Source organism: Eriocheir sinensis, unplaced genomic scaffold (assembly GCF_024679095.1).
Source record: "Eriocheir sinensis breed Jianghai 21 unplaced genomic scaffold, ASM2467909v1 Scaffold1050, whole genome shotgun sequence".
Classification (NCBI taxonomy): domain Eukaryota; kingdom Metazoa; phylum Arthropoda; class Malacostraca; order Decapoda; family Varunidae; genus Eriocheir; species Eriocheir sinensis.
This window is the reverse complement of record NW_026110353.1, coordinates 92,413-114,874: the sequence shown is the minus strand read 5'-3', so window position 1 is coordinate 114,874 and position 22,462 is coordinate 92,413. Positions and strand designations below refer to the sequence as shown.

General features: G+C 43.3%; 1 long non-coding RNA gene across 1 annotated transcript; it reads left to right on the top strand.

The window, feature by feature from the left end:
* The first annotated feature begins 11,172 nt into the window (after positions 1–11,172).
* On the top strand, positions 11,173–21,044 carry LOC126989103 (uncharacterized). The gene is made up of 4 exons (XR_007742884.1): positions 11,173–11,640; positions 11,874–11,959; positions 20,270–20,361; positions 20,762–21,044. It is a non-coding gene; the product is annotated as an uncharacterized LOC126989103 (long non-coding RNA).
* Positions 21,045–22,462: the final 1,418 nt, after the last annotated feature.

Sequence of the window (22,462 nt, the reverse complement as noted above, 5' to 3'; positions counted from 1 at the left end):
ACAAGAAAACAAACACAAGGTAAGCGAGTGCTGCATAAGATATTTTATTTCTATCTAACTCCCTTTTATAGCATTGTTTTTTTATTTTATTGCAAGATATGTTTTTATGATCCATATCGCAGGTGTACGTACGCGTGGCATACCTTTCCGGTGACTCCATTCAAAGAAAACTGAGCACATGATTGATATCAGATGACCTGTTCAATATGTCATGTGAATATCTCATGTGTTATAAAGTTCACTATACAAACATAACAAACGATTACCTATTTTTCCGTTTTTTTTTTAAGGTTTGTGTATTATCATCTACATGTCACTACCTCATCAACCTTTTGCGTGGTCTTCATATATCTGCCTTTCATCTAGCTACAACCTACCCTTTCCCTTCCCACCTTGACTGTTCTGTTTTCCACCCAGGAGCACCACCCACTACCTCCACTACCACCACCACCAATTACCACCAACACCACCTCTCCTTGCCCCCTCATCAAGAGCAAATACGAGCGCGGCAGCCACAGAACTTATCGAGGCACGAGGGTTAAGACCACGCCGTTCGAGTAAAGCTTACTGATGCATCCATTCTCGAGCTCACCGGCGTCAGCAAGAAATCTGAACATCCTGCGAGAGGCTTACAGCGTGTAGCAGCGCACGTTGGTTTCAGGCTCAGAGCGAGACAACTTCAGGAAATACCGGATGGTGCATAATAGCTGCTCGTACAGGAAAGTGTTAAATACATTACAGAAATTTGAAATAGTAGATTGTTTTGTTAGTTTTAAGACCAGGAAGAGAACCAGTTGCAGGGAAAATATAGGACGTACCTGATGCTTTACTGCGTCAACTCAGCGTAAATAATGTCCACTTACTCCGTTAATACAAACCCTTTTTTTACTACTACTACTACTCACTTTAACAATATGTGCAGTGTGTTTTACTAATGTTACTCCCTTCATTTACTTCAGTCCTCCTACTTTTACTGCACCATTAACTTTTTCTAGAACTGTTTTTTTCATTCATGGCATTTACAGAGAGGAGAGAGAGAGTGAGAGAATAATAGAGACTACGGAGATGAGAGGAAAGGGCCTACTACTACTACTTACATGAAGGGAGGGAGCAGGAATGGAGGCAAGTGAATAGGCCGTAATACAGTCTTTATGTGTTCAGCCCATACTACTATTAGGGCATAATTTCTACTAGCTAGATCATTACTGAAGTAGCTTTGTGAATTGTTCTCTGCTGAAAGTCTAATAGTAATATGTCCGATACTATACTAATATTGGAATACTACTGACGTGTGTAATGCGAGTGCGGCTTCGTAATGAAAAATAGTAAATGAATAAGTGATACTATCCAACTACTTCCATTAATACTACTGTACCATCATCACTACTGCAAATATACCATAAAGCAGTATTCGTTCGTTTGGTCTGTGTATCAGTCATCATGCAACTGTCTATCTATTTACTATGTGTGTGTGTGTGTCACTACCACTACCATACTATCTATCTAAACTACTATGGTCAGCGTGCCTGGCTACGAGAGAGAGTTAAGCGGGTTTGAATCCGGCCCTGGCTATTGTACTACTTCGGCGTGCTAGCTCCTGGCTGTTCATAATACTACTACTACGGGTTGGTCGACTACTACTACTTGGTACACTGGGAACACTTGGGGAAGGCACAATAATGGGCAAGTAATACATAATAATAATAATAATGTATGCCGTGTCCAAATAGGGATAATAATTGGCTTCGTCTTCACCACAGTAATGTTGCATGAATCGGTGGACAACGATTTGGAGATGAGACGCGCAGCCACGCGCAAATATAAGATACCAGCAATCTACTCATAATTTATCCATTTTTTTTTTATTTGGCTCGTCTGCCTGGCTATCTTTCATTTTGGGACTATCTATCATCTGATCTATCTATCTTCATGTATTCAGTGGTTTTGCAGATGTTTCATCTATTTCACTTACCAGTATATACGTAATACGTATTCATGTATTTCTCTTCCATTTCTCTAGTCTCTGAAACTTATGTATAATCACACCAAGCATTCCTTTTTTCTTGCGTAATGGGCCTCTCACATGGGCACCGCCGCAGGTGAAAGAGTCTTCTGGGAGTGTCTGTAATAAGACAACTGGGCAGAGGCGGAGGAGAGAGCTCTCGCGAGAAAATAAAAGACGCAATGGAAGAGATTTGGAGGTTAATAACTGTCTCGTCTGTCTCTGAGAGAGAGAGAGAGAGTGGTTGGAAAGACGAGAGAGAACAGAGAGAGAAAAGCAGAAACGGTTGAGAGGAAAAGAAGAGAGAGAGTGTTGGTCGTGGTGAGAGAGAGAGAGAGAGAGAGAAGAGAGAGATGGATGCTAATGAGAGCTGTATTTGTGGGTCTAGAGATTGAGAGAGTAGATGGAGATGCTGAGGTAGAGAGAGTGGTTGATGGAGAGAGAGAGAGAGAGAGGTTAGAGAGAGAGACGGAGGTGGTGAGAGTGGTGGTGAGTTAGGATCGAGAGAGAGAGAGAGAGAGAGCAGCACTTGGATAATTGGTGGTGGTAAGAAAGGACAAACAGGTAAATTATCTTTGGAGGAAGCTCAGTTCTTATTGGCGAGAGAGAGAGAGAGACTCAGAGAGAGAGAGAAGCATAAGGGGTAACATGAGAGGGTCACAAGTACTATATCAAGTGTTCCTTTTTTCATTTAAACACTTCTTACTGCCTGCGTTCTCTCTCGAGTCTTTCTCGCTCTCTCTCTTTATTGCCGTCTGACTTCTCTCTTCTCTAGTCTCTCTTTGGGTTTTTCTCTCTAACTGTCTCTTCGCTTTCATCTCCATTTTCTTCTCATCTCTTTTTGTCTCTCTTATTTCTCTCTCTTCTCTCCTCTTCTCGTAAACTCTCTCTCTCTTTCTCTATCTGTCTCTCTACTCTCTCTGCTTACTCTCTCTCTCTCTCTCTCTCCATCTCTTCATTCATTTACACACCTTTATCTGCAGTAGTGGTCTGGCGTTCTAGTAAGTAGGTTAGGGGGAGCGTGCCAAGTATTGCTGTGGTGCCACAGCCATGATCACTGTTCTCTAACCTGAGTGTGGAAATGCAGTGAGCCTTGGGGAGGGAGGAGTGGTGAGTAGTGGTGGTGGCAGGGAGTCTCCCACAAACCGCAGTATACGTGTTTTCATTGATGATGGTGGCTGATGGTGGCGGGTCCAAAAGCAACTGTTTGTGGCATGTTACGCTGGGTAGTGAAGTGACCTCCACTTTGTTGTAGCAAGGGAACTTGAAATAGGGTAAAGATGCAGGACCCGACAGACAGGAAGCTCTAACGATTCAAGGTATGAAAGCAGGCAGACAGCACGAGAGGCCAGACTGAACAGTAGACCCTACAATACAATTTGCCACAAGGGGGCAAGAGGAGTTCTTATCCCTGGTGTCCTGCTACCAATTCAGCTATTTCTCTCTTTACCTTACTCCTTTACTCCTTCTTCTTCTTTCCAGCATTCAACTCTTTTATTTCCCCTTTTTACTCACAATTTCAGTTCTTCTGCTTACTTTTCAAGCATACAAAAAAACAGACACACATAATGGGTGTCAAACTCTTACTATAGTCTCTCCATACTCTTTTCATACCCCTGCAGTAAGTAGCCTTTGTTATCCATCATTTACAGGGTGCCTTGTCCGTGTGTGTGTGTCACGCCCTCAGACTGTCGTCCTCTTCTGTAAAAAAAAAAGAAAAAAAAAAACAGACATACAGGAAACAGAGAAAAGAAAAGCACGATGTGTGTGTGTGTGGGTGTTTTCAAGTTTGCGTCCATTTTTTTTTTGCAGCTCAAGTTATCGGTGTGTATTTAACGTTACCAGAGTGGTTCCCCCAAGTAATAATTCTGTTTCGTAACTCTCGACTCTCCCTCACTCTCTCTCTTCCCTAGTGAGCTCAAGGAGGAACTATATAACATGCCCAAGGCACACTCATCTCTCTCTATCTATCTCAGTGCTATCATGAAAGGTAAGAGATTAAAGAAATGTGTGAAAAATAAAGTAAAAGAAATGCAGTGTAGTGTATCGCTAAAAGTTGACATGCCTCAAAATTCCCGTAGAGAATGACTCTTATGGGGATCATTAATATTTTGGGGACACTCTGGCTCATGCTCATCATTGTCTATACTGTCCAAATGTTACTTATAAAAGAGTCAACCATGCATCTTCTTTTGCTCCCTCTTTTCCTCTTAAAATCCATTAAATTCCTGAACAGTCTTCTCTCTCTCATCTCTGTATTTCCTCTCTCTACGACTTCAACTCTCTTTCAAGAGGAGGTATCTCTGATATCTCTTTTCCTCCTGAAAAATGACTTCTCTCTTTGGACACTCTCTTGACCTCTCTCATGAGTTTTTTTTTTTTTTTATTATTCACGCCCTTGAATTGTCTCCTTAGCTGTAAAAAAAAAAATATTTTTCACGTAGTTCTTGTTGTTGCTTCTTCTCTCTTCTCTCTCTCTTCGTTTCTCTCCATTTCTGTTTTTCTCTCTACTAGCATCACCTCCTCCTCCTCCTCCTCCCTCCTCTCTCTTCTCTCTCTCATATTCCACCCTCTCTCTTCTCTCTCTTTTTTTCCTCTCTCTCTTTTTTTTTTTCCATCTCAGCCTATCAGCTTGTGGTCGGCCCAGGCCTGGGTCATGGCGCAGGCAACTTTTTATAGTGGCGCTCAGTTATGCTCTCTGCTGAGAAAGGTCTTGACTCCTCCTTTCCTCTCATCCTTATCACAACATGCAACTTCCTCCTCGTTACGTTTTTTACTCAGGTTCTTTCTTTGATCTCTACCGTGGGTCACTAATGTCCTAACGTTAGGAGAGAAGGTCGTGACCTCACCCCACTTCCGCCCCACAACATCGCTTGCCCTGTGTTTTCGTCGTGCTCTTGGGCGTTTGTGTGTTCTCGCTTGTGGATTGCCTGTGATTTCCCGACACGTGTTTGGTGTGTGTTCGCTTGTGGTTTCTGCCTGTGGTTGCCTCTGTGATTTGTGTTTCCGGTGTTTTTGCGTGTGATCTGGCTGTTTCCGGGTGTTCTGCGTGGGTTTCAGAGTGATTCTAATGTGTTGTGTTTCCGGTGTTTTGCGTGTGATCTGGCTGTTTCCGGGTGTTCTGCGTGGGTTTCAGAGTGATTCAAGTGTGTTGTGTTTCCGGTGTTTTGCGTGTGATCTGGCTGTTTCCAGGTGTTCTGCGGTTTCAGAGTGATTCAAGTGTGTTGTGTTTCCGGTGTTTTTGCGTGTGATCTGGCTGTTTCCGGGTGTTCTGCGTGGGTTTCAGAGTGATTCAAGTGTGTTGTGTTTCCGTGTTTTGCGTGTGATCTGGCAGTTTCGGTGTTCTGCGTGGGTTTCAGAGTGATTCAAGTGTGTTGTGTTTCCGGTGTTTTTGCGTGTGATCTGGCTGTTTCCGGGTGTTCTGCGTGGGTTTCAGAGTGATTCAAGTGTGTTGTGTTTCCGGTGTTTTTGCGTGTGATCTGGCAGTTTCCGGGTGTTCTGCGTGGGTTTCAGAGTAATTCAAGTGTGTTGTGTTTCCGGTGTTTTTGCGTGTGATCTGGCTGTTTCCGGGTGTTCTGCGTGGGTTTCAGAGTGATTCAAGTGTGTTGTGTTTCCGGTGTTTTTGCGTGTGATTTGGCTGCTTCTAAGTGTACTGCGTGGGTTTCAGAGCGTTTTGAGTGTGCTGTTTTGTTTCCGGTGTTTTTGCGTGTGATTTGGCTGTTTTCGAGTGTTCTGCGTTTCGAGTGTGTTGTGTTTCCAGTGCTTTTACGTGTGATTTGGATGTTTATAGTGCTCTGCGTGGGTTTCAGAGTGTTTTGAGTGTGCTGTTGTACTTCCGGTGTTTTTGCGAGTGACTTGAGGGTGTTTAGTCGTGCTTGTGCTTGGGTTTCTGAGTGTTTCGTATGTCCCGAGTGTGACTTTGTGTTCCCGAGTGTCTCACGCGTGATTTGGGTGTGTCGACAACCCACTCTTAGAATTCCTTGAGGATTCAATCTGCTCCTCCTCACTACACCCTCTTCAAATCCCCTAGAGGATTAACACTTCCTACACCCCTTTCCCTCACCTCACCTAAGCCCCCCCCACCCTCGCTCACCTCACATCCCTTTTGCTCCTCCTCATCCCTTAGAGGATTAGCCCTTCCTACTTCTCCCTCACCTCCACATATTTCTAAGCCCTCTCCCCCTCACTCACCTTACCTCACATCCTATTTACCCATCCCTTCACCCACCTTACCTCGCCTCTTTCTTAACCTTTCTTGTTCTCACACACCTCACTCACCTCACATTCCTTCTCCTCCTCTCTCCCTTACCTCCTTTCCCCAAACTCCCTCTCACTCATCTCACCTATTTCCTAACCCTCCTTGATCTCACACCTCACTCACCGCCTCCCTTTCCCCCTCTTTACTCACCTCACATCCCTTCCTACTCCTCCTCTCTCCCACCTCACCTATTTCCTAACCCTCCTTGATCTCACACACCTCACTCACCGCGTCTCTTTCCCCCTCTTTACTCACCTCACATCACATCCTACACCTCCTCTCTCCCACCTCACCTAATTCCAAACCCTCCAAGATCACACACACCTCCTCACCGCCTCCCTTTCCCCCTCTTTACTCACCTCACATCCCTTCCTACTCCTCCTCTCTCCCACCTCACCTATTTCCTAACCCTCCTTGATCTCACACACCTCTCTTTCCCCCTCTTTACTCATCTCACATCCCTTACTACTCCTCCTCTCTCTCACTTTTCCTCCATTACTAAACTACCTCTCACACACCTCACCCCCTTTCCTAATCCCCTTCACTCTGTGTTTTTATCTCTTTCATTTCAGCTAAGATGGCGCCTAAGAAGTGCAGTACTTGTAACGGTAGCTTCTCAGCTCACTTTTTTACAGGGCGTTCTGCTGTCTGTCGACTGTGTCTGTCCAGGCAGCATCTCGAGACAAGACTGCAGGAGCAGGAAGAGAAGATGGAAGAAGGCCAGAATAAAATAATAGAGCTTTCTCTCACCAGGCAGCATCTCGAGATCAGACTACAAGAGCAAGAAGAGAAGATGGAAGCAGGTCAGAATAAAATAATAGAGCTTTCTCGCACTGTTGCCTCCTTGCAGGAATTCATCCAGGCTAACGTTGCTGTGGTGCCAAACCCTTCTCCAACCGCCCCCTTGCCCTCAGCGGTACCGTCGACACCAGCGGACAACACCACGCAACGGGAGGATGCTAGTGGCACCGCCCATGATGGCTTCACCGTCGTGAATGGAGGAGCCAAACCAGCCAGACAAGCGATTTATCCTGTTCATTGCTTCAACAGGTTTGCCATTCTGGAGGAGGAGGACGAGCAGGAGAGCACCTTCCTGGTGGGTGACTCCATGATTCGCCAGCAGGTCGTTGAGTTCTGCGGCAGAGTTCCTCGTCGAAGACGGAACTATTGCTATCCTGGTGCTGGGATCGACGACATAACTGCTGCTCTTAAGGAGATCTCCCCCCAGGCTACTAATGATTCACTGTTTGTTATTCACACAGGTACGAACGACGTCACCACGACACGGTCTGAGGAACTCCTGGAGAAGTACCGTAGGCTCATCCAGCAGTATAAAACTAAATCCCCTAACATTTTGATTTCAGGAGTTCTACCACGGACTTGGGCGGAGAGCGACTTTTTCAGTAAGGCCTTCAGCCTAAACAACCGCTTACAGACTCTTTGTAGGGAGCTTGACGTGGAGTTCCTAAACGCATGGGACAATTTCTATGGAAAAAATGAGCTCTTCCACAGGGACGGATTGCACCTTTCTCCCATCGGGGCAGCCAGACTCGGAAGGCTCCTCAACGAAGCAGTGCGTGTCATCCGAGCAAAAAACGAGTCACGGCCACGTCCCTCCACCCCGCCCGTGTAAATAGACGCCGTGCATCGCAACAAACCCGTAACCGTGATCCCGCAAGTACCACCACCTCTATTACTAAGCCTCTAGATAACTTAAAAATCCTTAGTTTCAATGCGCGTAGCCTAAGAAACAAATTTGATGAACTGAGATGTCTTGCTTTAACAGAAAATTTTGACATAATTGCTATAACCGAAACATTTATCGACACCACAAATATTGATTTAAGTTCCGAATACAACATAGATGGCTACAGACTCTTCAACAAAGATCGTGTAAACCGTAGAGGTGGTGGCGTCGCCCTTTATGTCAAAAGCTATTTGCAACCCACTGACAAAACACCGGGAAACAGTAACGTTGAACATGTACAGCGTCTTAAGGCAGTCACTTAATAACAGCGACTCACTGATATTAGGAGACTTTAACCTCCCCCATATCGACTGGGCGACACTGTCAGGTACAGAAGGCGAGTCACATAGAATGATCGAATTTCTAGAAGAAAATTATCTAAGCCAAATGGTTTCTGAGCCAACTCGACAAAATAATATACTCGACCTTGTTATAACGACCCAAGATAACCTAATCAATAATGTCACGGTAGGAGAACACCTCGGTTCTTGCGATCATAAATTAGTGCGCGTCGACATTAAAGCTCAATCATCAGTGACTGAAAATAAAGTAAAGGTGCCCAATTTCAAAAGAGCTAACTTCGTAGAAATCCGACAAAAACTAACAGAAATACAACTATCAGATGACGGCAACGTAGAGGAAGCCTGGCTAAGCCTTAAAAATCACTTACTCACTCAGCAGAACACATTCGTCCCCTTGTGCGAGAAGCGAATTAACACTAATAAAAGCCCACCGTGGTTTAATAGCGAAATTAAACAATCAGTCAATGAGAGAAAATTGTTTTACAGGTTAAAGAAAGAACAAAGCACGCCCGAAAACATTAGACTTTATAATGATGCCAGGCGACGAGTAAAAAGACTAGTAGGTCAGGCAAAGCGTAGATACGAAGAAAATATTGCAGCCAACTGTAAAAATAATCCGAAATCTTTCTTCAGTTACATAAACAACAGAAAGGCGATCAAAAGTGGTATTGGACCTTTAACAAACACCGACGGTGCACTAGTGACTGACAGCCAACACATTGCAAACCTCTTAAACAATTACTTTTCCTCGGTGTTTAATACTAACAGTCATCCTCTCGCTACCACCAACACTAGTACTATTGTAAATCTCGAGCATGCATTGCCTAATTTTGAAATAACAACCGATGAAGTCCTTAAAGCTCTCCATTCACTTAAAACAAATAAAAGTCCTGGACCTGACAAAGTATATCCAACTCTGCTGAAAGAAACAAAGAGCGAAATACTCTCCTCCCTCACAACCGTATTCAATATGTCCTTGCGACAAGGCATCGTCCCTTCAGATTGGAAAAAGGCTAACGTGACACCGATTTTCAAGAAAGGAGACAAAAAAGTACCAGGTAATTACAGGCCCATTAGTCTAACTTCGGTTGTAGGTAAGCTACTTGAGGGCATAATTAGAGACAAAATTGTGAATTACCTTGAAAGCCACTCATTGATTGGGGACTCACAACATGGCTTCCGAAACAAAAGATCCTGCCTATCAAACCTATTAACCTTTTATAACGACCTCTTCACTGTTTATGACGTAACCAAATCACTGGACGTAGTCTATCTTGATTTCCAGAAAGCGTTTGATAAAGTCCCGCATCATAAATTACTTTACAAATTAAAGCAAATAGGTATTGACGGTCAAGTAAACCAATGGATCGCGAATTGGTTGAGCAACAGACAACAAAGAGTAGTGATTGACGGATTTAACTCAGAGTGGGCGCCTGTCACTAGTGGCGTCCCTCAGGGCTCGGTCCTTGGCCCAGTGCTCTTCATTATTTACATCAACGACGTGGATGTTGGACTCAATAACCGCATTAGTAAATTTGCAGACTCGGTTCTCACTGACGAAAACAGGTAAAGCCTCCAAGAGGATTTGCACAAAATTTCAGCTTGGTCGGATAGATGGGAGATGCCCTTTAACGTAGACAAGTGCCAGGTCCTTCAAGTTGGAACGAGGAATAAGAAGTTCGAATACGAAATGCGCGGCGTTAAACTCAAAAGCGTTCAATGCGTCAAAGACTTGGGGGTCAAAATCGCGTCAAACCTCAAATTCTCACAGCAATGCATCGATGCAGCAAATAAAGCGAACAGAATGATGGGCTTCATTAAAAGAAACTTTGTATTCAAGAATAAAGATGTAATACTCCCGCTCTACAACAGTTTAGTCAGACCCCACTTGGAATATGCGGTACAGTTTTGGTCTCCCCACCATGCAAAGGATATTGCTAAATTAGAAGGTGTTCAGCGTCGGGCAACGAAAATGATCCCTTCCTTGCGCAACAAATCCTACGAAGAAAGGCTTTCTACCCTTAACATGTTCTCTCTTGAGAAACGTCGCCTCCGAGGAAAACTGATCGAATGTTTTAAAATACTTAATGGTTCCACGAATGTAGACAGAACAAAATTGTTTATGATCGATGACACTTTGCGAACGAGGAACAATGGCGTAAAACTCAGATGTAGACAAGTAAATTCAGACTGCACCAAATTTTTCTTCACCAACGTTGTAGTGCGAGAATGGAATAAGCTTCCACCGTCAGTGGTCCAGTGTAACACGATTGACTCCTTCAAAAATAAGCTCGACCGTCACTTCCTTCAACTTAATATCAACTAGAGTAGAAATGCAACGTTTTGGAGTCTTCTGATTAATGTAAAATCACTTAGGTTTAAGGACAGACCACCAAGTCTGGACCATGGGGTCTGTGTGGTCTGATTTTCTATGTAAATCTATGTAAATCTCTCTCTCTCTCTCTCTCTCTCTCTCTCTCTCTCTCTCTCTCTCTCTCTCTCTCTCTCTCTCTCTCTCTCTCTCTCTCTCTCTCTCTCACACACAATAAACCATCAATCAATCAATCTCTCTCTCTCTCTCTCTCTCTCTCTCTCTCTCTCTCTCTCTCTCTCTCTCTCTCTCTCTCTCTCTCTCTCTCTCTCTCTCTCTCTCTCTCTCTCTCTCTCTCTCTCTCTCTCTCTCTCTCTCTCTCTCTCTCTCTCTCTCTCTCTCTCAAAATAAGTGTGTAGTTGTATTAGTCAAGGTTAGACAAGGTCATATCAATTGGCTATAATAATATATTGAAGACGACTCTTGTTTGTTTCGGGAAGGAGAGAGTATAGAGGACGCTGGGACAAAGTGTTTCCCTCAAGTTGATGTTTACAAGTTGATGAAAGTCAAGAGACGAGCAATACTTATCAAAATAAATAAAATGAAACACAAACTAGCCCCCAAAAAACACTAATGACGTTTTATTCATAATTTTGCGCCATTAGAGCGAATGCCGGGAAATCCAATATCCCCTTAAAACACATGAAAACACTTTTGTAAGACAATTCAAACCCGTAAAAACAGTAACCACATTTTCATCAAGTATTCTCCGCCATTAAAACACAATCAAAAAAATAAATAAGGAAATAACACTATGCAGGTCAAAGAAGAAGAAGAGGAAGACAAGATGGCCGCCGACCTCTGCCCCAGCCGAGCCAGTCCACACTTTTTCGCCATTCCAAGCCTTGTGGAGGGTGTGAGGTCTGTTAGGAAGTGACAATCGTTCTCTCAGCCTTTCGACACCACAAGCAGCCGCCGGGAACCCTGCTGGACATACGGGGAAGGCGATCAAGGCTGTGTGTGTGTGGGCAAGTGTTATTATTGTGTGGGGTGGGTGAGGTGACACGTCCCCTGATGTATGCCCCCACACACACACGGGTAGTATTTTCACACAGTTGTAATGGCCGCTGCCACACTCTGCCGTTGGTATCTGTGAGGGCTGAAGGCTACCAGGACAAAATAAGATATCTTTCCTTTGTGTTACTGTTTTCCTTTTTGTCTTTCTTTCCTTAATATTGTTTACTGTATTTCAGGTCCCTGCCTCCCTGATGCCTGGGGGCAGACTCCTGGCTGGTGGCTGTCCTCCTCTCACCTCCTGCCTCCACATGTCTTCTCAAAGGTACTAATTCTTGGGATAATACTCACAAAGCGTAGCCTCCTGCCTGGCAGTCCAGCCGCTGCTGCAAGAAATACCTCCTTGCAGAAATGTCGCATGTACTTTTGGGGGTCCAGGGGAAGCGCAGCCCACAGAGTTATATACATAGAGGGCTCCCAGAGCCTGGACTTTGAAGCAATTGGCGGCCATCTTAAGGTGACGGATGGCGAGACAGAAATCTAACATGACATAGTTATGTCTGCTATTATCAGGTTAGCAGCGCCTCGGCGATCCTCTGTCAGATAGACTTGTTATTTTCTTGTCCATTTTTTACCCCTGATTATTGTTACATTGGTACATGTCATACACCATCAGAATCGAATAGATGTGCTGAATTTGAAACCGTAAATGAAACTAATGCAATAAAAAGTATAATGATGACAAGGAGTTGAAGCAAAAAAGGCGAACAAAAATGTTTATACACTATTTTTCTCATTATTTTATTGTGGGTGTTTACCTGAGTGCCATACATTTGTGACCATGATATGCAGCAATGTCTCATCAACACAATGATTGGCTCAGTTTTCCAAAATATCATAATGGTGGCTCGCTAATAGTGGTTAAGTGTGAACATGTGGAACCATGGAAAGGTCGCCAGTCCGTCACCCTATGGCGGCCGACCACAGAGTAACAGGCAGGAACAGTGGCCTCACCTCTCACCGTGGCAAGAGAATGGAGCTGAACCCTCTAGTATATAACTCTGTGGCGCAGGCCCCTGTTAGAGGTTAGGTTATGTAAAGTTGTGTTGTAATAGTTTAAATCTGCTCCCCCACCCAAAACCCCTGATATCCCACTCGTCCCCCAAGTTGAACCTCTGCAAGCAAGCATGTGGCTGCAGCAGCAGGTGCACAAAAGGCATTGAAAAGTCAGTCATTTAGTCATTTCCAGAGAAAAATAGTCTCCATGATAAACAGCAGCATATTTTGTCCAGAAATAAACAGTCAGCATCTCAAAACTAATAGATAGGCTTCCCTCTCGTGAATATTCCCCGGTATTTGTTCTGGCTTACCATTATTTTTAAGCAGTGTTAACCCAGCAGCTGTGGCGATCATGTTTCTTAAAGACCCCTCTCAGTGAATTAATGACAAAAAATCATCACGCACACAAACCATTATATTATATGTATCAATGCATTGGTGATCAAACGCATACGTATATATTATGGGGGTTTATGTCATGGGAAGAATTTTGCCCGTCGCTGGTACGCGGTAAAGCCACCTATTTGGCCCGTCGCTGCTACCAGGTTAATTGTAGGAGGAAATAGCTGTTGAAACCCTTGCTATCATAATACACTAAATGCTTTCAACACATTTAGTCTTGATCAACACTGCCGTGGGTGATGTGTCTATTGTGGGCTGTTTTTTGAAGGTGCGCTGACTTGGTTTTGTTGATCTTCTTAAATCATTTCTCATGACTGGGTTTTTGACATGTTGGCTGTGAGAATATGACACTTGTAACTAACTAATGTGGCCTCAGAGATGAAATTGTGGAGCCAAACTGGACACCTAACTTAGCCCTAATAAGTTTTCGTTTCTGTGCTCATTTGTAAAGTCGTGTCTCGCTGGCTTGAGTCAGATTTTTATCACGCCAAAATATTTTGTTTCTTAGGTATTTTCCTCCCTAAACCTTGCATTTATCATTATGCATAGTATAGCAATGACTTTGTTATTTGTTGTAGTTTTTATGAATCATTAATAAATAATATTAATGCCTCGGAGCATCTATGGACATGGAATAAAGTGTGCATAAACAATTTTTTACTCAACTTATGTTCCTGCCTCCATAAATAAACATTTTGTAAGCCAACTTTTCAAGGCAGCAGAAGCATTTATAACAGCAGAATCTCATCAGGATCCTTATGCTTCCTTCACATTTCCAGTACCACAATTAGCACCATGAATCATTTGTGCGATATTGAAAGGCCTCCGTGCCATTATGTACTTAAAAAAATATATGATACTGACAGTAAAGAGAATAAAATAAGAATTACTCTCCATCCAGTCAGTGTATTGCACTGTATAACACTGTTATCACTATTGTGTGGTCGGCCGTGTGGCCGCGACCAGCACCACAAAGGTTTACAGCCCACAGCAGCCAGACGCTCCATCTGACTCATGAGTGAGGGAGACAAAAACTGCCTTTCTTTATGCCTCGCCGCGCAGGTGGAGAGGGCTGCTAATTACCTAATTTGGGAGAGTGAGGAAACTTACACTCAACCAAAAAATGATGCCATTGCACAGTGGGCCAGCATGTGGACAAAATTCTAATTTTGACTTTTCCCAATCACTCTAAAAGTCATAAAAATAAAAAATACACATGTCAGAGACAATGGAATGCTATGTTACAGGTAGCATGCCATTCAACTCATATACAGGTTGAAACATGATCCAACGTGTGCTGTGGAAAGGGGACGGCTTTCGCCAGCAAAGACTAGTCATTGTTTCTTTAGCTACTGTTCGTGACAGGGTGTTGTTGGCATTATCCATTCTTTAACACTTCTTTTATGTGCACATTTACATATGCTGAGGTGCTTGTTTAATATAAGTGGGTTCTATAAGTGGGTTATAAATATTCTGAGAAAAAAATATTGAGAAGTTAAAATACTGTCATGTATGTAAAGGTTCTTTAGAGGGGACAAAAAATTGCAAAGCTTTGCAAAGATTGGCACTGGTGTCAAATGTTAGGCAGTTCTGTCGTAAATAATATCACAAGATATTTTTTGCTACTGGCTGTGACTTTTACATAGTACATAGAGAACAGTTGGTGACGTCTGTGTTTCATGCCGTGCCACGCGGGCGCTGCGCCAAGTAAAAAAAAAGTCACCCTTTACCTTTATTTTTCTGTTACACGCTAAAAAAAACTAAATGTTACGTTTAAAAGCATTAATATGATATTTTCTTTTTCAGATATCCAATATTTTCTAGAACAGAAATGAGTATTGATAATGAATATCTATTTAATGAATAAATAAAGACTGGGTATACACATAGTTTCAGTGATGGAAAATTACATGGTTTCTTACTTGGAAAGATCAAAGACATTGTAAGTGATAACACTATAGCAGAAAATGTTGTGACTAACTTTCTTAAGGATTTGAAAATCAGGTGTAAACGAGCTAGCAGAAACCTAAATTATATGTTGAGTAGGAACAAAGACTGGCTGGCCACCAAAGTGTATCAAAGCACACCTGATGAAACACGTGCAAAATGCCGAGGAAGACCCAGGCCTGAAAGTTTTCAAGACTCGTCAGAAAAAAACAAAGAGAAGAAAAACTGAAGAGCTCACAAACACAACTCCCCAGAGGCTTGTATTTTCAACATCCAGAGTTCTCAGAATGAATGGACAGCCACAGTTGGCGAAGTCGTTAGCCCAAGTTAACTTTGAAAGCCCATCAACTTCATCATATAACACTGAATGGTCCTTTTCTCCAAGTGAAGCATTGTCATTGATCTTAGACCGTGGTCTTTCAAAGAGAAGCTACCAAAATCTGAGAAACAGTGCACTGGAAAAGAAATAAAAAATCTTTCCCTCCTACAACAATGTTCGATTGGCCAAAGAAGACTGCTTACCTTCTCCTCCCGAAGAATGGCTAGTTACTGACGGTTCTGCTGAAGTTACCTTGCAAGACCTTTTGGACCATACAACAAGGAGAATATTTGAGCGAGTTGGGGTCAATCACGAGGTTAATGAATATAGGTTAATTTGCAAGATGGGACTTGATGGCACAACTGGCCTGAGCATTTACAAGCAGACACGGAGTGATAACCAAGAACAAAATGTTGTGTCTGAATCCTGTTTCTTTGTCACTTGTTTGGTGCCTCTACAACTTAGTGGAGAAACAGAAGCCAATGAGAAAGTCCTTGTATGGAAGAATAATAAACCTTCATCACCATTTTATTGTAGACCTACACGATTCAAGTTTGTCAAGGAAACCTCAGAAGTTTTAGTTGAGGAAGAGAAATACCTAAGAGAAGCAATATGTCAACTTAGACCAACACAAATAAATAATGGCGCAAGTGTCATTCATGAGGTGAACTTGACAATGATTGATGGAAAAGTGGCATCCTCTTTATCACTCGCCAACTCAGTGCAATGTTGTCCTCTGTGCGGGGCATCTCCAAAGCAAATGAATGGCATAGAAAATGTCTCAGAGTGGTCTATGTTCAAGGATGGAATGACATGGATTATCAACTTTACATGCCTGGATAAGAACTATGGAATGCTGCTTACATCTATCCTACAAGTTACCTGTAAAGAAATGGCAAGGAAGAACACAAGAAGAAAAGGAAGCAGTTCAAAAGCAGAAATCTAAAATACAGAAAGCCTTTCGTTGTCAAACAGGATTAGTTGTCGACATGCCAAAACAATCTGGCTCTGGTACATCAAATGATGGAAATACTGCAAGAAGATTTTCCAACTTGTTGAAATATCAAGTGGAATCCTCGGACTCAAAGTCGAATTACTGAAGAACTTGCACATTATCTTGTGTACTCTATCATCTGGACTCGGTATCAACATTCATTCATTCATTCATTTCATGGACGCCTGCTCCTAGGAGCTCCCACCAGGGGATGTACACGCCAGAAGAGCTTCCATCTTTCTCTATCCAGACACTCCCTCCTTGCCTGCTCAAAGTTTCTCAAAGATCTTTCCCCCCTCTCCCTAACGTACTCTTGCACCCTATCCCTCCATTTCACTGGAGGTCGTCCTCTAGCATTCCCTCCCTCTATCTCACTCACATACACCCTTCTGGTCATCTTACTCTCCTCCATTCGCTCCATGTGGCCAAATCACTTTAAGGTCTGTCGCTTCACTTCTTCCACCATTCCACACTTCTTCCCTTCACCCCTGTGACACATTCCAAAATGTTCATACACACTTTCATTACTCATTCCCTCCATTCTACTCACACCACAAGCACTCCTCAAATAACTCATTTCCACTGCCTGCACTCTAGACCTCTGACTTTCATTCCAGGCCCACATTTCACTTGCATATGTGAGGGTTGGTACTATTACTGTATTTCTCAAATCCCTCTTTACCTCCATGCTCACACTTCTGCCATTCATGATTCGTCCCAAAGACCCTACCACCCTTCTTCCTTGCAATGCCGTTTCTCTTATCTCTCCCACCATACCACCATGCTTACACATAACTGATCCAAGGTACTTAAACTCATTGACCTCCTCCATTTCTTCACCATTCAGAATTATTTTGCATTCTTTTTCACATTCAATTCCCACTCTATGTGGGCATACAAAATCTACAACCTCACTTCTACTTCGCTCACAAACCATCACTTTACTTTTGTTGACATTTACTTTCAGCTTTCTCCTGTTACAGACACTATCAAAAACACTGACCAAATTTTGTAGGTCACTTTCATTTTCTGCAATGAGCACCGTGTCATCAGCAAACAGTATCGAATTCAGCACCCACTTCCTTCCCTCATCGAACAGTCTTACTCCAACTTCTCCAACTTTGGCCTTAATTTCTCTAATGACACCATCCATATAAATATTGAATAACCATGGTGACATGACGCACCCTTGTCTTAAGCCCACTTTTATCTCAAAATGTTCACTTGTTTCTCCAGTAATTTTGACACATGCAGATGCATCCTCATAGAAAGACTTTATTGCACTAAGCAGTTCTCCTCCCACACCATAAATCTTTAAAACATCCCACAATGCAATCCAATCGACTCTGTCATAAGCTTTTTCCAAATCCATGAAGGCAGCGTATAGTTTCTTTCCTTTTGCTATTATTTTTTCTACTACCATCCTGAAGGCAAATATCTGATCCACACATCCCCTTCCTGAAGCCTCCTTTTTCTTCACTGATTTTCTCTTCTGTAAGTCTTTGCACCATATCCATCACACATTCATCACCCACTTTAGCATTCATATCTCCCATCATAATAAGTTTCCTTTCTTTCTCAAAACTCTTCAAACATGCATTCACTTCCTCCCAAAAAGCTTCCCTTTCTCTCAGTCCTTTTTTACTTTTCACATTTACTGGTGCATAAATACACACCCATGCATACTTTTCTAAACCTACTTTTCCTTTCAGCCACACAATTCCTGATCCCTTCCAACCATAATCAGTCACACCATTCCACACTCTTTCAGACATCACAATAGCACATCCTTCCTTACGCCTGCCTCTATACTTCTCATCTATCCCCGTCCATACAACCCCCCCAGGCACACCCTCCCACGTACCCTCTCTACCATCACTCACACCAGTTCCTCGAATATGTGTTTCACTCACTCCCAACACATCCACTCTACCATTTACAAAATTTTCAATCATCACTCTCCTCTTTTCCTCACCACCTAAACCATTCACATTTATAGACAACTATAAATAGAATATAATGTGAAGGAATGACAGTAAAAATGAGCCAGTTCTTCATAAGAAAATATAATACATTAAATCACTTGATCGTGAGCGTCTACCCGGCCTGAACCCATCACATGTGCAGCGTGCCACTTTGCATCCCTGGCCCAGACACCACGGCAGCTCAGCCTCTGTATTATAGTAGGATACATCCAGTGAAGCAAAGCAACACACACACACACACACACACACACACACACACACACACACACACACACACACACACACACACACACACACACACACACAGAGAGAGGCAGTATTGCAGGCTTAGGAAACGTGGCAGCAGTGTTCACTCCACCAAAGCCGCCAGCTAAAAGATGTCACCATAATACCTATTCTACCGACACAATAAATTCAGAACTAGTAGTGGGGGAAAAGTTGCTGCTAAATGAGTCTTTTTAATGGGGAGGAACTAATTACAAGCTTTGGGTTATTACTGCAACTTGTTTCCAGTGTCTAATTAAACATTAAATCAGTAATATAAATGTCTGGATATTGCCCTGAGTCTCAACAACTTGTTCGGGATAAAGGCTCGTAGTATAAGACATTTCCCCGCCCAAGAACACATACTTGACAAGACTTTCCTAGGAGTCCTTGGCATTTCCAGGGGTAGTTTTGTGACCCTGGTGGGAGTGTGACCCTTCATCTGTATCATGAACCTGAAGAAACACAGATTTGAAAAGGCTTTCCTAGGAGTTGTGGGCATTTCCAGGGGTAGTTTTATGACCCTGGTGGTAGTTTGACCCTTCTTTTGTACCATGAACCTGAAGAAACACAGATTTGAAAAGGCTTTCCTAGGAGTTGTGGGCATTTCCAGGGGTAGTTTTGTGACCCTGGTGGTAGTGTGACTCTTCTTCTGTATCATGAACCTGAAGAAACACAGATTTGAAAAGGCTTTCCTAGGAGTTGTGGGCATTTCCAGGGGTAGTTTTGTTACCCTGGTGGGAGTGTGACCCTTCTTCTGTACCATGAACCTGAAGAAACACAGATTTGAAAAGGCTTTCCTAGGAGTTATGGGAATTTCCAGGGGTAGTTTTGTGACCCTGGTGGGAGTGTGACCCTTCATCTGTATCATGAACCTGAAGAAACACAGATTTGAAAAGGCTTTCCTAGGAGTTGTGGGCATTTCCAGGGGTAGTTTTGTTACCCTGGTGGGAGTGTGACCCTTCTTCTGTACCATGAACCTGAAGAAACACAGATTTGAAAAGGCTTTCCTAGGAGTTGTGGGCATTTCCAGGGGTAGTTTTATGACCCTGGTGGTAGTTTGACCCTTCTTTTGTACCATGAACCTGAAGAAACACAGATTTGAAAAGGCTTTCCTAGGAGTTGTGGGCATTTCCAGGGGTAGTTTTGTGACCCTGGTGGTAGTGTGACTCTTCTTCTGTATCATGAACCTGAAGAAACACAGATTTGAAAAGGCTTTCCTAGGAGTTGTGGGCATTTCCAGGGGTAGTTTTGTTACCCTGGTGGGAGTGTGACCCTTCTTCTGTACCATGAACCTGAAGAAACACAGATTTGAAAAGGCTTTCCTAGGAGTTATGGGAATTTCCAGGGGTAGTTTTGTGACCCTGGTGGGAGTGTGACCCTTCTTCTGTATCATGAACCTGGAGAAACACAGATTTGAAAAGGCTTTCCTAGGAGTTGTGGGCATTTCCAGGGGTAGTTTTATAACCCTGGTGGTAGTTTGACCCTTCCATGAATCTAAAGAAACACTCATTGGATCCTGACTGACCCACTCTTTGACCTTTAGAAATAGCTGATGTGATTAGCCGAAGTGTCTTATAATGCCAACCAGTTTCCTTCCTTTCTCTTTTTCTGCTGTCCTTTCCTTTGGTTTTATTTCTTTCCCTAATATTTTTTATTTTTCAGGTCCCTGCTTTCCCCTGACGGTGGTGGTCTCCTTGCTCCCGGGTGGTTGTCTTCACATTTTTCTGCCTCCGCCTCCACAGTGCTTCCCAAAGGTATTTGTTCTGGCTTATCATTATTCCTAAGGGTCTTAGTTGTAGGAGGAAATATCTATTGAAACCACTGCTCTTGTCATACACTTGATGTTTTAACCCCTCCACTGCGATTGTCAGGGATTTTGCCTTCACTGATAGCCTGATAACCTATACTCCCACGTTTTTCTCTGGCTCTGTGGTGGATAGTGGAGTGTTTCCCATGTGGTATTGGTGTGCTGGACATCCACTCCCAAGGTGCAGAACTCTACATTTTTCTTCATTGAATTGTAGCAGACACTTTTTGCTCCATTCCTGTAGCTTGGTGAGGTCTTCTTGGAGGAAATCCACAGTCAAAGGGTTGATGGGCTCTTGCAAAACTAATGTGACCATGGAGACCATCATAGTTTATTTATCTCCGCAGGTTCCCCAAACACCACGACAGGCCAGCTGAGAAACAGAGCCTGGAGACACCCTCTTCCTCGGGGACCTTTCCTCATGGCACCCTAACCTCCCTCCAAGAGACTCCCTCCCCACCCAACAACCCATCCCTCCCTCCTCCCCTCAGTGCCAGGCACATTCTCCCCTCCCAAAGTCTCCCGTCCCATCCCAACAACCCATCCATATTCTTCACTTGGTGGGCAATGCTTGGCTGCTTGCCTTCTGAGACCTTCCTCATGTACTTGGCAATATAGCCGTAGTGTTAAGGGAGAAAATTTTGATTAAACAGTGCGTGAGCTCAAAAGGTGAAACTAGCCAGCAAGGGATGATCCCTGTGGTGCGTCAAGAGACACGAAGAGGTGTACTACTGGCAAAAGTGTAGTAAGCACGACTTACCTGGCTTCCTCTGTGTTCGTACAGGCCTCCCAACATGGAGCTTGATCTCTGTAGGAAGCCTCGTGGTGACCACGACACACACAAAGGACCTCAAATCATCTGTAGGGTTCTTAATTATATCTCCTTATGGGTCTGGCAAGGACCCTCAGTGTACACAAAGGTTAACTGATAAGGTGTGTACAACTATGCACAACTTTATTACAACCAAAGAACAGAAAACTCCACCACACACACGCAAACTGACCTAGCGCGTCTCCGTGCACCTACAGAACCTAATCTGACCTGGCTACACTAACAATACACGGTATACTTAGCTTGGTGCGGAGGAAGGATGAGATGACGTGCAGCTGGCCCTCCTGCTGAGACTCTTCAAATCCATACATTATTATATATTATATATATATATATATATATATATATAGATAGATAGATAGATAGATAGATAGATAGATAGATAGATAGATAGATAGATAGATAGATATATGCATGTTTATCAATTACCTTGAATCTCTTCCAAGTGGCTGGGTCCATTTGTTTCCCCTCATGAAACACGAGTTCAGAGTCACTCTTGATGGCTGCTGTTTCATGAGCCATGTTTCAGCAGCCATATTCTTCACTTGGTGGGCAGTGCTTGGCCACTTGCCTTCTGTGACCTTCCTCATGTACGTACTTGGCAATGAAGCCATAGTTCTTCATGATACACATTTCCCTGTGTGTGAGACCACCAGAGGGCTTGTTTTTTTTCCTCCCGACTCTATCTCTCAGAGTTGATCTTGGTTTGCAGATGCACAGCTGTTCAGCCTTTACTTGAAAGGCTCTTGCTTTTTATTTTGGTTTTTGAAGTCAGCCTTCTCACTGTTGTATAAGAATTCATTCTCCTTATGCCAATCCGCAAGATCTTTCTCTTCTTCAGCTCCAAGTGTGAGAGCTGCGGCTGAACTTCTTTGTTTCCTGTGAACCTGCTCCTTGTGTCTTGTTGCTGTATGTTCTCCTCCCTTCAAACGAGTCCTGAAGGGGAAGAAATCCGCTTTGGGATTTTTTTTTCTACAGCAAAGGAAACGGCTCAAGGGCAAAAAAAGGAGATAGTAATGAAAGAAAGTCCACAACTCACTGCCCCTATAGAAAAGCGTTGAGAGGGGTGGCCAAAAGAGAGGTCAATTTCGGGAGGAGAGGTGTCCCGATAACCTCCTCTTGAAAGAGTTCAAGTCATAGGCAGGAGGAAATACAGATGAAGGAAGATTGTCCCAGAGATTACCAGTGTGAGGGATGAAAGAGTGACGATGCTGGT